General features: G+C 44.2%; 1 protein-coding gene across 8 annotated transcripts in view; it reads right to left on the reverse strand.

Moving 5' to 3' along the window:
* The window catches only part of FOXO3 (forkhead box O3), a 123,084-nt gene that overhangs the window by 87,070 nt on the left and 21,472 nt on the right, over positions 1-14,542 (reverse strand). The window contains exon 1 of one of the 8 annotated variants that reach the window (XR_009601492.1): positions 1-14,521. This exon is cut by the window's left edge and continues 24,365 nt beyond it. The gene's annotated coding sequence lies outside the window, so the exon portion shown is untranslated. 8 annotated transcript variants of the gene reach the window in all.

Consider the following 14,542-nt stretch of genomic DNA (forward strand, 5'->3'; position numbering starts at 1 on the left):
CTTAGAATTTATGGGTTTGGAAGAGGTTATTTAACAAATATGGCTGACTAAAAGTAGTTTCAGCAAAGGAAGAAGAATCACTAACTTAAAAAAAATAAAAATAAAAGCCAAAGCACGGATCCTAATTTTAGAACCTCTTTAGTACTGTAGTAGGTGGCATGTGATGGACTCTGTGATATACCTCAAAAGCCAGGCAGACCTAAGTGCTTATTAAAAATTAGAAGAAACATGAGATTTGTTCCCAAAATAGCTCTCCAGCTACCACATATGGTATGGCTGGACTCAGCCACATACAGGTCTACAGTATGAGCCATCAAAGTGTATTAATACTGCAGAATATCTGTTTAAAAAAAATATAAAAAACACGGGGGCACCTAACCAAGTGAATGCTAGGCTCAGGAGACTGATAACACAGTAGAAGAAGCATAGCAGAATCAAAGTGCCTTTTGCCCTGTAAAGGCAAAATTTAGGCTTAATTTTAGCCCGTGGAATCCATAATTTCACATAATCATTATCCAGAATGGTATGAATACCACAAGGCAGCAAGGAGATGTCCTGATCTCATTAAACACATCACAATCATTTTGTTTAAGAAGAAACAATTTCTCTTAAGCTAGCATCCTCACAGCTGAAACGGAAACTCCCTTTTACACCTGGAGACGTTAATTTTGTTCAACTTCCATGTGTTACCTGGTCTCAGACTGGTGGGCTTCTGGGTTTAATGGGCGACATTACTTCCGACAGCTCAGCTGGACACTCTCAGCTCTGCTCTTTTTTTTTTTCCTGTCCCTAGTAGGAACTCACACAACTTCTGGGCTGCATGCCTCTCAACGCAGTCCAACGGCATCACTCACATTCTTGCATATCCCCTTTGGGCCACAGGAAGACACAACCGCATGGCCTACTTATGGTCTCACTTAGCTTCTGCTACCTCCACAGTGATATTTTCTAATCTCTGGGGATTTCTTTCTGCTTATTGTGAGTTCAGGATGTCATCCACACCTCAGAAAGTATTTCATTTCCTAACGTGTGTTCTGCTGACAACTGTTTTCTGCAGAAAGCATTCCTTGGACCTAAAACTGGGAGATGCTGGATTAAACTATGTAAAACAGGTTCTTTACTGCAGGACTCCTCAGGGACATGAGCCAGAAGATATGCATGTTCAAGACTCTAAAGGGTGATAGTATATTAAGCATTTTCCAAGTTCATCTAACCACAAATCTTTTAAGAAACAGTATGTGTGATCATGCTAGGGTTTTAGAGTCTCCCAAACACTCTACAATTTTGCCTCTGGACAGGTGCACGGTGACCTCCTCTTTCCCCTGAATAGTCCTGCTCAGCACTATCTTGGACTCTCACTTCCTGCTTAAACTTTCCCACCCCCTCACAAACAAACATTTTGCTTCCCTGCTTACAAAACATACTTGAGATGTTCATCACTCATCAACTCATAACTCTTCCAAGTAATCTGGACATAGGTTTTTTCCCCCCTGTATATCCAAGTCCACAATCCTACTTTTACTTTGAGCAGTATTTTTTTAATTAGGGAATTAAACAGAAGTCCATGGATGGGATTTAGAGCATAAATAAGCTCCTAAAATTATATGCAAATCACATGCAAAATGTCTTATGTAACCACATTTTTCTGGACATAGGCAGTACAACTCTCTCAAAGGGGTCTGATAATAACACGTAAATAATAGGAAAAATTGTATTATAAAAATATTTTCAATGCTATGGGATAATGGAATGGAGAGGAGACATATACAAAATAGAGCATTTGACCTTTTTGATAAAATAATACATACTGACAGATTATAAGTTTAGGGAAAATTCTAAAAAGGGAATATTGTAGGAAGGAAAAACAAAATGGTAAGCTTAAACAAAAACGACAGGAGAAAGGAATCAGGGTCTAAAGCAAAGCTGGATAGAATGATAGAGGACCAGGCTGCCACCACTATAACATTTTACTGGAATACTGAAACATACTATTGCTGTTGTTCAGTCGCTCAGTCATGTCCAACTCTTTGTGACTCCCCTGAACTGCAGCACGCCAGACTTCCCTGTCCTTCACCACTTTTCGAAGCTTGCTCAAACTCATGTCCATTGAGTAGGTGATGCCATCTAACCATCTCATCCTCTGTCATCCCCTTCTCCTCCTGCCTTCAATCTTTCCCAGCATCAGGGTCTTTTCTGATGAGTTAGCTCCTTGCATCAGGTGGCCAAATTATTGGAGCTAGAGCCTCAGCATCAGTCCTTCCAAAGCAATATCCTAGGCTTAACCCTACATATTTTGCAATAATGCAAAATCAATTTCCAACTGAACTATGAAGCTTATCACTAGCAAGATAAAGTGGCAGTTTCCCTGCTATCTCAGTTGGTAAAGAATCCGCCTGCAATGCAGGAGACCCCAGTTCGATTCCTGGGTCGGGAAGATCCCCTGGAGAGGGACAGGCTACCCACTCCAGTATTCCTGGGTTTCCCTTATGGCTCAGCTGGTAAAGAATCCGCCTGCAATGCAGGAGACCCCAGTTCGATTCCTGGGTCGGGAAGATCCCCTGGAGAGGGACAGGCTACCCACTCCAGTATTCCTGGGTTTCCCTTATGGCTCAGCTGGTAAAGAATCCGCCTGCAATGCAGGAGACCCCAGTTCGATTCCTGGGTTGGGAGGATCCCCTGGAGAGGGATAGGCCACCCACTCCAGTATTCCTGGGTTTCCCTTGTGGCTCAGCTGGTAAAGAATCTGTCTGCAATGCGGGAGACCTGGGTTTGATCCCTGGGTTGGGAAGATCCCATGGAGAAGGGAAAGGCTACCCACTCCAGTACTCTGGCCTGGAGAATTCCATGGACTATATATAGTCCATGGGGTCACAAAGAGTCAGACACGACTGAGCAACTTTCACTTTGGCATGATAACACCAGCAAGGCACGCATAACATGTGGTCTTACAAAGGTCATTAGGATTTCATGTGTGCACAAAAAGTTCCCTTTAGATAGTAATTACTATAAACATAAAAGCAGGTTTTATTCTAAAGTCTCAGAAATGAGAGACGTAAGAAGGCAGATTCTATAAAGTTTCTGCTTTCATTATGCCTTTCTGTCCTGGAGTAAATAACTAATCTTCAGGAACTGCATTAACAAACTTGCCCTCCCCTCTAGAAAGGCATGTTTCAAGTAAATTCAATATAGTCAGCTCTTATATGCCTCTTAAAAAAAAAAAAAAATATATATATATATATATATATATATATATATCTGCTTGAGAACAACATTAAAATACCAAAGGATAAACCGAACTCTTAGTTCTTGCCAGTGTTGTTTGGGGAACCACCATGAAAATACTTTGGATCACAAACATCTCTGCCAAAATCACGCATTTTCCCTGACACTACAGCCCACTAACCCACATTCTGAAATGGTTTCTATACAAAGGAAGGGGGAGACGCCCCACAAAACCGCTCAGGTGAAGCCCATTCTTATCTCACAGCACAAGGGCGTCAGGAGGCGGTTTGGAAAGAGCTGGGTTTTTGCCAGAGTCAACAAAGCCAGATTTGGGGATGAGGGCTGCTTGTGCCAACCTATCCCAACTCAGTCACTGCGACAGGACAGCCAGGCCCTGAGGCCACTGGGGCGAGAGGGGGCACGGAAGACCAGGGCCACCACCAGGGATGCAGAGCCCAGCTCTGTCATCTGTATTCTTAAAGAGTTTGCAGCAGGGGAATGAAACTAGCAGGGCCAAGCCCACGGAAGAAGAGCTGTGATAGGGCGGTGAGGGCACAGAGGGAAATGGGGCTGAGGCCACTCACCTGACCCTAGGGCCAGGAGGCCAGTACCTCGATTCTATTAAGCAGCAGCCAGAACTCCAGTAACTCGCCTGGAGTTTTCTTTATTTGGCTTGTAACCAGCGGGGCTTTTAGATAAGCTTTAGATTTTCTAACAACTCTCCTGAGAAGGGGAAGGAAGAGGGAGGTAGGGACTCTTTTTTCTCTAAAGTTTCATAAACTTCATCTGCTTTATTTTGTGAACAAATAGACAGCTCACACCCATATAAAAATCTCAAGTGGTTCCCATCAACTTGAAATTAATTTACCAACAACTTTTTGGGGAGGGAAAAACCAGAAAGAGGGAAGAGCATCTGCGTAAAGCTCTGCACCATCTCTCTGCTTAGCTCTAGTTGTCCTAAGGAAGCCAGTTTACAGAAACACAAGCACACAACCAAAAGATGTCCAAGAGAAATACAGAAAAGAAAAAAAAAAAAATTACCTTCCCCACCCCCACCCCCAATTATTTAGCTCTCCTCTGGCACAGCTTACCTTCTGAGAACACAACCTTTTCTTATTCTTTTGAGCTCATCTATTTTAAAACAGTAAGATCTAAAATATCTACACACCCTATTTCCCAATCAACATCTTTTGATAAACTAGGAAATAAAGGAACATCTTGTTACTATAATGCGTAATCCTCCCTTCTAAGAAAAAACACTTGAACCAATTCCAGCTAACATGATCCATTAAGAGCAAGCCTGTTCTTTCTTAAAGCCTAACTCTGATTATACATGGAGGACTCAAACTTTAAGAACAAACACTCAACAATGTTCCCAATACCTGGACGTTTCAAATTACCCTCTAAATTATACATTCCTGAGCATGCATTCACTTCTCTGTGGACACACAGACAAATAACCTCACTAACTTCTAATGGGATTGAGATTAAAGACCAGGTGCAGGGGGCAGGGAGCCATGAAAATGCTGAGGACCATCCTCCACCCCTTACCCACCAAATTACCACACGTGCAACCATTCTCAACAAATGGCTTCTCAGAGACTCTAAAACCACAACAAATGTGCGCCCCTAGGCCCCAGCTGGGCCAGAAGCGGACTTCATGACGTTCTCTCTAAGTACTCACACAGAAGCTTAGGCAGGTGTGAGGAACCATGGCACAATTATCTGAGGACACGCACCCTCTTCCCACACACACACACTCTCACACTTCCACCACACCTCCATTCCAGAGAACCACTAATGCTTAAAAGGCCGCCTACATGAAAAATAATTTCAGGGGAATTTAATACGCGTTCTTGCTGACGACTAACAAGGACTCTAAGTTCCCAAAAGGAAAGAATTTTCTAAAGCTCAAATCACAAAAACAATGATCAAGCAGAAGAGATAGGCAGCTTCTTAAGCAGTCATGAACGCAGGCATAAATGAAGAACGCCAAACCAAAGGGCCAGGCTTACTATGCTGAAAAACTGGCCAACAGGCACGATTTGTTCCTCGAGCTGCACAAATTCCAATCATACCCTTTCTAAACTTTCTCCTCTTTTTAAATCAATTTTATTGATGCATTATTTACATACCAAAAATGCACCCTTCTTCAGCAGTTAGATGAATTTTGACAAATGTATACACCAATTTGACCACCACAAAGATACAGTACAATTTTCACCTCCCCAGAAAGTTCCCTTATGCCCTTTTCGCAGTCAATCTCCTACCCCCGTAGCCCCTGGTAATCACTGATTTGCTTTGTGTCACCATGGGTGAATCTTGCCTTTTCTATAACTTCATAATAAATGAAATCAAACAGCTTGCACCTTCTGCATGTTTGAAAATCATTCTTTTTTTTTTAATCAGTGGCTGTTCCTCTTTATTGCTGAGTAACACTCCTTTTGAATCAAGATACTACAATTATTCATATTTTTTAAATAAAAAGGCAGCTGTGGTTAACTCTAAAAGGTACATAAAACTACTTAAAATGTATTTATTTTTTAATTGAAGGATAATTGCTTTACAGAATTTTGTTGTTTTCTATCAAACCATAAAACTTAAGAATACCATTATTTTTTTCTTTCAAAGTAATTGGAACCTCTAAGTAACTGAGGTGTGGATCTCAAAACCTTTGGCTTAAGGAACACAGGTTTTGTTTTGTTTCACCTCCCTACACAATAATTCGTTCGATTAGATGGAAAGAAAAATGACAACCTGAGATTTCTGTTTACTGCCAGCTCAAGATGATATTTCAAGCTGCTGAAGAACTATGAGGAAACTGTATCCAAGCAAATTTTTATGTGCTGCTTCCTGAATGCCTGACCCAAAAGTGAACTTCAGGGCTATGTTTAATTTAATTCTCATCCTTCTGCTTCTGCCTGATTATAGTCAGAATTTGGGGTTTCATGCTGACTCCTGAGTTACTTTACCACCAAAAGGATATGATGAGATTGCCTCAAGAAGTCCTGTTTAGAAAATAAACGAAAATATATCACTTAAACTGTGTTCAACCTAACTGCCTAAGAGACCCAGGTTTGATCCCTGGGTCAGGAAGATCCCCTGGAGAAGGGAATGGCTACCCACTCTAGTATTCTTGCCTGGAGAACTCTATGGACAGAAGAGTCTGGCGGGCTTTTAGTCCATAGGGTCGCAAAGAGTCGGACACGACTGTGGGACTAAGGCACTTTTAACTGTCCAAATCAGGAAGCCCACTACTATTTAGAGGAGAATACAGTTTGGGAAGCACTGTTCTAACAGATGCAAAGAATATCCCTAGGAGGCCTGCCCAGCTGTAATGGGTAAGCTTATCCTCAATGTAAATGGACCACCCTTAGCCCCACTGTTGGGTACAATGTCAAAACCTGAGGTTCTGACAGAGCTCCCAGTAGCCCCAGCCACACCTGGGCTGGGAATGAGAAACTCTAATGCCCTAGAGGCAAAAGCAGATCTCTGTATCCCCATCCCCCACTCCCTACCTGCACCTCAAGCAGGTCTTTATATTAGTAACAGTCACAGAGACAGGCAGCAACTTCTTTTAAAGGAAAATTGTGGAATGAGAATTCAGCTTCCTGCCTACTCTGCTTAACCTATTAGCTGGGTGCTGAGTCCACTCCAAATTGTGGGCCTCAGTTTCTTCTATTAAAGGAAGAGGCTGGCCTAGAATGAGCTCTGTTACTTCCTCCAGTCTGAAAGCAGTAATATGAGTCTCATAACAGAGCGATAATGTTGGGGCTTCCCTGGTGGTCCAGTGGCTAAGACTCCATGGCCAGTGGCCCCCTGCATGGAACCTGGAACCATCCCTGGTCAGGGAACTAGATCCCATATGCTGTAACTAGAGAGTCTTCATGCTGCACTAGATCTGATATAGACAAATAAATAAATGAACATTTAAAGGAAAAAGGCAATAATGCCAAGATTAAGATGAGAAAAGCTGCACAATTTTTGAACCATGGCAGAATCTGTAAATACGGCCATTCAAAATTCTGACAGAAACATAAGCCTCAATTGTTCATCCATAATTTTTGGCCATTATAGTCTGTAAATAAGACTTTTGCCTATCTATTCTCTCTTTCCTTTCCTCTAAAGTATTACCCTGTCAAAAAAAGGAGGAGGGGGAGAGGTGTGATTTAAATTAAATCCTATTAATGAGCTGCAGTCTTCACATTTAACTTTATACATTTATATGCCTGTTCTCATCTGGAATACTAATGCTTAACAGCTTTTATTATGACTTATTGCATAGAAAATGGTCTTCTTTGATTAAGAATAAATCTCTAGAGGATGAAAAGTTCCCTGGGGGGAGGGGAATATTATATATATACATATATATATATACATACTTGATTTTGCAAGAGTTTCAAACATGGGCAATATCTTTTGCATTTTGATTATTCATGAAGTTGCAAGGATCACCTAAGCTTGACTAACATTCAGTATGAAACAGTTTATACACTTGCAATTAGAAGGCTGTGTCTCAGAATCCACATTAGGCAACAGTGTATAATCCAAAAGCCCCTCAACTTTCCCATCAGAATCCAAGGAAAGCACTCCTTTCCTAAACGTTAGTCACAGGATCCCATGCCGTGCAGACAGCCATGCAGCTCCAGCACGGTCTACCCAGCCTGACTCCTCCTACGGCTCTGAAAGTTCACAGCTGCTAAAGCTGAGAATTCTGAACAAAAGCCTGCCTTGCGGATGGAGCGCTTTCCAAGACAGTCAGGAACAGCAGGGCTGAGCGTGCTGGCAGGAGCACTCGTGTGCAGGCGCACAGTCCTTCTTAGTACTCGATGTCCCAGCCATGAGAGGAAGTAAACAAGCGCCCCGGCTTGTGCATGCGACTGTGTGACCCAGGCTGGCTGAGGCCCGGCTGGTCAAAACTCTTGACCCTCCAGGCAAGGGTGCTGACGTCACAGAGCTCCAGAATGTGGGCTGTGTGTGACCAGGAAAAAATTACAAAGGCCAGCTTAAATACAGCCTAGATTTCTCTCCACCGTTTAGATTTTCTTCTTTCAAAAACAGTAATTTTCTGAAGAAGTTCAGCAAAGCTGGAACACAGAAACAGCTACATGTGGAATGGCCCACAGGAATCACACCAGGCACTGTGCACGGTGCCACCCCTTCTCCTCAAAATACAGCTCCATCGAGCTACCCAGCCCTACCAGACCCAAACAGGCTTAGCTATTTTATGTTAGGAAAGACCCTCAGAGATGTCCGTTTTTAACTTCTCTACTGCAGAATGTTTACAATGTTTACCTAAGAAATATTAAGGAACTGAGATCCTGTCAGGACCTCTCATCAAAAACTGCCAGCATTCCTTCAACCTTACCCATTTTCCAGTCCTACCAGAGCAAACTACCTTTCTGGCTTTCACCCACTTGCAGAGAATAAACCCAGCAGAGCAGAAAGCATCCTGCAGAGGCTTTGCATGCAAGCACAAGGCACCATCAAGCTGGTCTGTTTCTTCAGCCCAGACCACTGCCTCCCTGAGCCGACATGATACCACATCTTCAGTCACCACTAAGACAGTCTCAGTGTGTCCCAACAGTCAGTTTCTTCTTAGCCTCTGCCTCTTGGGGAGGGAGAAAGCAAGAGGCTGGGAGAGCTGAGTCTGGGTCTCTGCATACACATCTTATTTTGTATAACACATGCATTCCTATAAAGCTGACTCTAATTACACTTCTGAAATCTGATTTTTTAATGTAACAGCTCATTAATTAAACAAATGTAATTGTACAACAACCTCAGTGATGTCTTTTTTGTAAATCTTAAGTTTTTATACAGTTCAGCTTAAAAAAAATACTATGATATCTAGTCCATGGTCCATGCCAATGAATCAGCACGCTCACAAAGAGAGTGACCACAAATGTGGGGAAAAACCGTGAGCAGACTTTTTAAAAATATATAGCTCAAAAGCAATTTACTTAGCTCACACTTATCATCTCTACCTTTGCTGAATTCATCAATTCAAAGATTTATTCTTAAATAAAACATCACAGGCAATGCAACTGGTTAGCAGACTGTCTCAAGAACTTCACAGCTTTTAACTCTGTTAAAGTAGCCTTAAGAAGCAGCTTCTCTTTTAAATGGGACCTTACACTTAGAAGGCAGGTCCCTTTGGCCTTACTGCAAACAAGAGGTAACAGGACAGGCAGCTAGCCTAGTGAAAAGCTAGGGCAGGGAAGAGAACGGGAAGCCCTTCTCCAGCATGTGTCCCAGTTAATTGTGTTCCAAACTAGTTAACGGTTTGGAAACACCGGTCTGAGTCATCTCCGAGTGCAGGAATCCTTAAGTTTTCTATAAAAATAATTGCGTGCCTACGACTGACTTAATGTAACACGAGCAGGCAAAAAGAAAGTTTCAGGTTCTAGAACCAAATGTATTATCGGGCAAGTCAACTAAGTACAGATAACCTCAGAGAGAAATTAAACATTTCGTCAAGGGTTTCTGATGACAATGCAAAAGCAGGCGAGTACACTGTACTTTCAACAATGCCTTGTCTGTTTGTAGGAATATAGGCTGGCCTAAAATGGAGGGGAGAAAAAACAAGGACAGCGCCGAGGCCCGGCTTCCACTTCACAGGCAAACCGTGGAACTTGCACGCACACACACACACATATTCATTTTTGTAAGAATTAACATAATCTGTGTCCCACCGGTGGGCACACAAAGCTCTGAGCGCTGCCGGACACCACACTCCCATTAGCCCCTGTGTCTGATGCCTCCACATGGAGCCACAAGACTTCCATGAGTGGTCTGGGGACCAACTCTGCCCAGAGAAACAGTCTCGGGATCCCTTCATCTGTCACCTGGAGGCTGATTCCAGCCCCAAGCAACTGTTCTAAGTAACAGGGGCCTCCGACAAAGGAGGGGAAGCCAGGAGGTGGAGTAGGCAGGCTAGGTATTCATTCACTGCCACTCAGGAGCCAGCTGGGCTGGGCCCACTGGGTGTACCAAACACCCACTAGACCCAGCTGGGGCCAGCCCCAGCCCCAAGCTTCAGATTCTTCAGCAACTAAAAAAGGAATCATCTTATCTTCAGGTTTATCAGGAGAATGGTGCTCAATAAACCAACACACTCGCCTTGCTGACTCCCTGGCCCTTCCCTGAGGCATCACGACAACCAGTCTGGTTTCACAACCCAAATCCTGGCGGAAGCTAGACACCCCACCACATTGAGCTGAGCACCAACTGACCCCTAACATTCCCCTTCTGCTGAGCCCTGGGCTTCTCGGTAGACACAATTCCTTAAACAAAGACACCCACCTTCAGCCACATCGTCTCACTCCTCAGTTTCCCCACCAGCCTCAGTCTCCTGCCCTGGGCTGCTCCGAGGCCCTTCCCAAAGAACCTCATTCACGCTGCTTCATCTGTATAAGTCCCAGGTGCTCCCTAGGTCTGAAGCCACACACATCCAACCAAACTCCTGATATGTCAGAAACGGATTTACAAGCCTAGACAGACAGACAAAATACAATGAGGAGAGAACGCTCAGACTGGCTCACGAGAACCAAGTCCCAAATAGGAGCGTGTCACCCATTAGACCAGTGTTCTCTTTATGATGTCCTAGGAGGAAAAAGTTCCTCAGTAACAGAAAAGGCCATGCTTCTTCTGCGAAACTGATCTGTTTTTATTTACAGGCAATTACAAATCTGGAAGCTGATCCTATGTCCCTCTTCCCTTCAGCTGCTGTGAAACTCAAGAGCCAGATCTGTGGGCTAACTCAGCACCTGTCGACTACTGTACTGTCCTCTGGCCTCAGGTTTTATCCCCTCATGCTGCATGTGTCTTACTAAGCTGCTGCGGTGGTACAGAGGAGCATAAACAAACTTTCATTTGAAATTAACACCTTAAGGGAAAGGTGGTCTTTGCTTTTCTGCAGGTTTTCTATGGGGTCACACGGAGTCAGACACGACTGCAGTGACTTAGCAGTAGCAGGAACAGCAGACTGATGTCTGTTTTTAGACCAGCAATAATAAAGCACGGAGCCTGTACGAATGTGGGATGGAAATGAGGTAGAAGCAAACTCAGGCCTGTGCCCCTCACTTCTCTTCCAGGTACCCCTGAAGGAGGCATGAGGGCAGCAGCCTGAACAAGGGGTACAGATGCCTGGGGCGGCACACCCTACCACTCTGTGCAAGCCAATGTGGGATGATACCATTTCCAGTGCCTAATTAAAGCAGTTTAGGTTTTCACTGAGGACTAATAGAATAGTAATAACAATAGCTTTTCCTAAGTTGCCCTTAGAAGCACTCTAATGGGAGGTAAAAGGCATCTCTAAAATGGGGAGAGCATGCGGCACACCTTGCAGAGGCTCTCTGTCGTCCTGGCGAAAAGAACACAGCCACTCCCCACTGAAGCACCGACCAGGGCACGGGATGCTCCAGAGGGCGGAGGAGCCACGCATGCGCTGCCAGCCGGCTCCAGATCCAACAGCCAGCAACTGGTCCCCAAGCCGGGGGGCCAGAGGACCCCAACCCACTCTGAGATTGGTCAAGCTTCGACACAGGCACTTTCAGCAGAAGTCAGACTCCAGATGGGAAACCTTTGCTCCAACAACAGCAAAGATCCTTTATGGTATGGAGACTCTGCAGACAGCAATTCCTAGCAGCAAAGCAAGAGTCAAAGCTGTAGGTTAATGAATTTAACTTCCCGTTCAAAGGGGGCAGCTCTATGACCCTGTGCAGGCTACCATGTATCAATTTCATCACTAACCAAACAGAATAAAGAGTCCTGCCTTTCACCTCCCATCAGAATGCTTCTGAAGCTATTCAGGGCTCCTTAGGAGAAGCTATCATTATTATTACTCTATTAGTCTGCAACCTCCTAGGTTTTAGCCAAATGAAAATCTAAACCGCTTTTAAAGTACACGTTGGACTCAGCACCACCTGAAATTGGCTCTGCGTCCTGGTAAATGTGAGTTTCCAGATGGCATAATTCTAGGTGGAACCATCAAAAGACTACATAAGTGCTGCGTGTCATCCTGCGCCTTCCACTCATCAATTCACCCAATGCTTGGCACTTTAGGGGTAAGCCGAGGAACCTCCTTTACAAAAAGCAGACTCAGTCTTCTCTTGGGGCTACACAAACAAACAGCCAAGCCAAAACAAAAGGAAGAACTCCCTCCTCCCCACACCCTGCTATCTGTCAAGCCGGGTCTGTGTTCTATCACAGACCTTTCCTTGAGGGCTGCAAAAGTTGTGCAAGAATTCTTTGATGACTGTGATACTTTCATCAACGAAAGAAAGTGAACTCCAACACACTGCACTGTGAGAAGTTTCCTTATCAGAGGTGGAAATAATGAAGGATGGGCAGAAATACACGCCGGGATGCAGAGCTCAGCAAGACTGCCCTCCTTTCCAGGTGAGACAGACTCTGGGCCCAGAGGGGCCTTGCTCAGCGCCGCCTCAGCAGACAAAGGTCAGCATCCTGTGCACATCCCTGTCATTCAGCCGACCAGACACTCACTAAGGCGGTGCCCACTTACTTCTACAACCATCGTGGTCATCCACACATCACCCTGTTGGCTGAGTGAGAGCAGATGAATGAATAATCATGGCTGCAACTCATCTCCTATCCCCAAAGGTCCATGTCGTGTGAGCCCTGGGTAAGACCTAGACCCTGGCCCAAGCTACAGAAGCCAGTACCACTGCCACCAACCTGCTGGGGAGGGACCAGAGCTTCCAAAAACTTGTGTGGCTGGAAAATCTTACATTCACGTGAGCTTTAGTCAGATAATTTGCTGTATTTTTAGTTTACCTTTAAGGCACATATGGATTCACTCACCACATTAGAAATCCTATTTGCTACAGACCTGTAAATAATCAACACCAGGTCTGAGAGCTCCTGGTAACATTAAAAGTAACTAGAAGTGGCACTTTTCCTCTCAATGCCAAAGCCGAAGAAACTGCTTGTTTCAAAGACTACCAAATTTCTCCAGTGCCTACAAAAGAGCTTAAACATGATCAATCGGACTTTTAATAGTTACAGAAAGCTGCTTTGGGGACTTAATTCTCAATAAAAGACTCCCAAGTCTACCCAACAGATGTAATGTACAGGCTGCCCGGCATTAAGACCAATGGAACCAGGAATATTCCTTGGAGCAATTCACTGCCAATTAAAACCACTGACCCAGGCAGCAGTACCCACTCCTCCAGCACAAAGTAACTAATTCTTGGAAACATTACATGCAGTGCAACTCTTTCCCATAGTCACACACCTCCAAGTTACAACCACTTAAGAAAACTTAGGCCCCACCACTCTGGATTATACAGCTGCTACCAGGCCGTCATTCTTCAAGGCCCGGAGGTCTATGAGGCAGCATTTTGGCTGCCTGAGGGTCTCCTACGGATGCACTTCCACAGAATGCCTCCACACTGGCTCTACCTTGTTCCTCCCTGGAGAATAAATAGTGTAGGGCTGTCTGTAGTGAGGAATCTGTCCAGGCAGGTATTGGCCGGTGTACAGACCCTCATGAGACGGTGGGGCAGGTCATCCTCTGTAAAAATGACTGAGCGGACCACTGAGGCAGCTCACAACTAAGAGTGGCCTCCCTGTGTGCTTTGTATCTCTCATCCTCAATTTCCTCCTCCAGAAAATAAAGGGAGAGATCAGACAACATCCGAGGCATTCAGTCCTGGAACTCAGAGGTTCCAGCACCAACTTAGCATCAATCTGTTTCTCAGATCAGCAGGGTCTGGGTTAGATGAACAGGGCGATGTTGGGTATATTACATGGGGGTGCCCAGAAGGGTGGTCTAGCTACCAAGAGTCAGGAGTAAAGGGCTGGCAGATGTGGAGTCCGTCACACCTCACACAGGGGTGGAGAACAGAATCGAGGGCTGGACTGATCTACTGCACTGTTGGTTTTTTTGGTTCCTATATGAATATCCAGGAAGAAGGGGAAAACAAAATACCGAAAGTCCGTCCTGAAAACTACCTCTTCAAAAAAGAAATAATCCCGTTCCTTAACATCTTCTGAAGGAGGCACTCACCATCTACATGATGAAAGCCTTAACTAGAAGGTATGAAGTTAAACAGGATTAATGCATTATCTTACAAACACCTCCTTATCTTCTATTTACATGCAAAATGCAAATTTTTCATTTTAAACACTCCTTTTAAAAATATTACTGGTTCTACAATATTGTAATTAGCCTCCAATTAAAATAAATAAACTTTAAAAAATACATTATTAATTCTGACTTCTTACAACTAGATATAGACTTTCACGTGACTTCTGGGATGAAAAACTACTTCCCGCCAGCACCTGGGGCTGGGTG

The sequence above is a fragment of the Ovis aries genome, chromosome 8 (genome assembly GCF_016772045.2).
Source record: "Ovis aries strain OAR_USU_Benz2616 breed Rambouillet chromosome 8, ARS-UI_Ramb_v3.0, whole genome shotgun sequence".
Classification (NCBI taxonomy): Eukaryota; Metazoa; Chordata; class Mammalia; order Artiodactyla; family Bovidae; genus Ovis; species Ovis aries.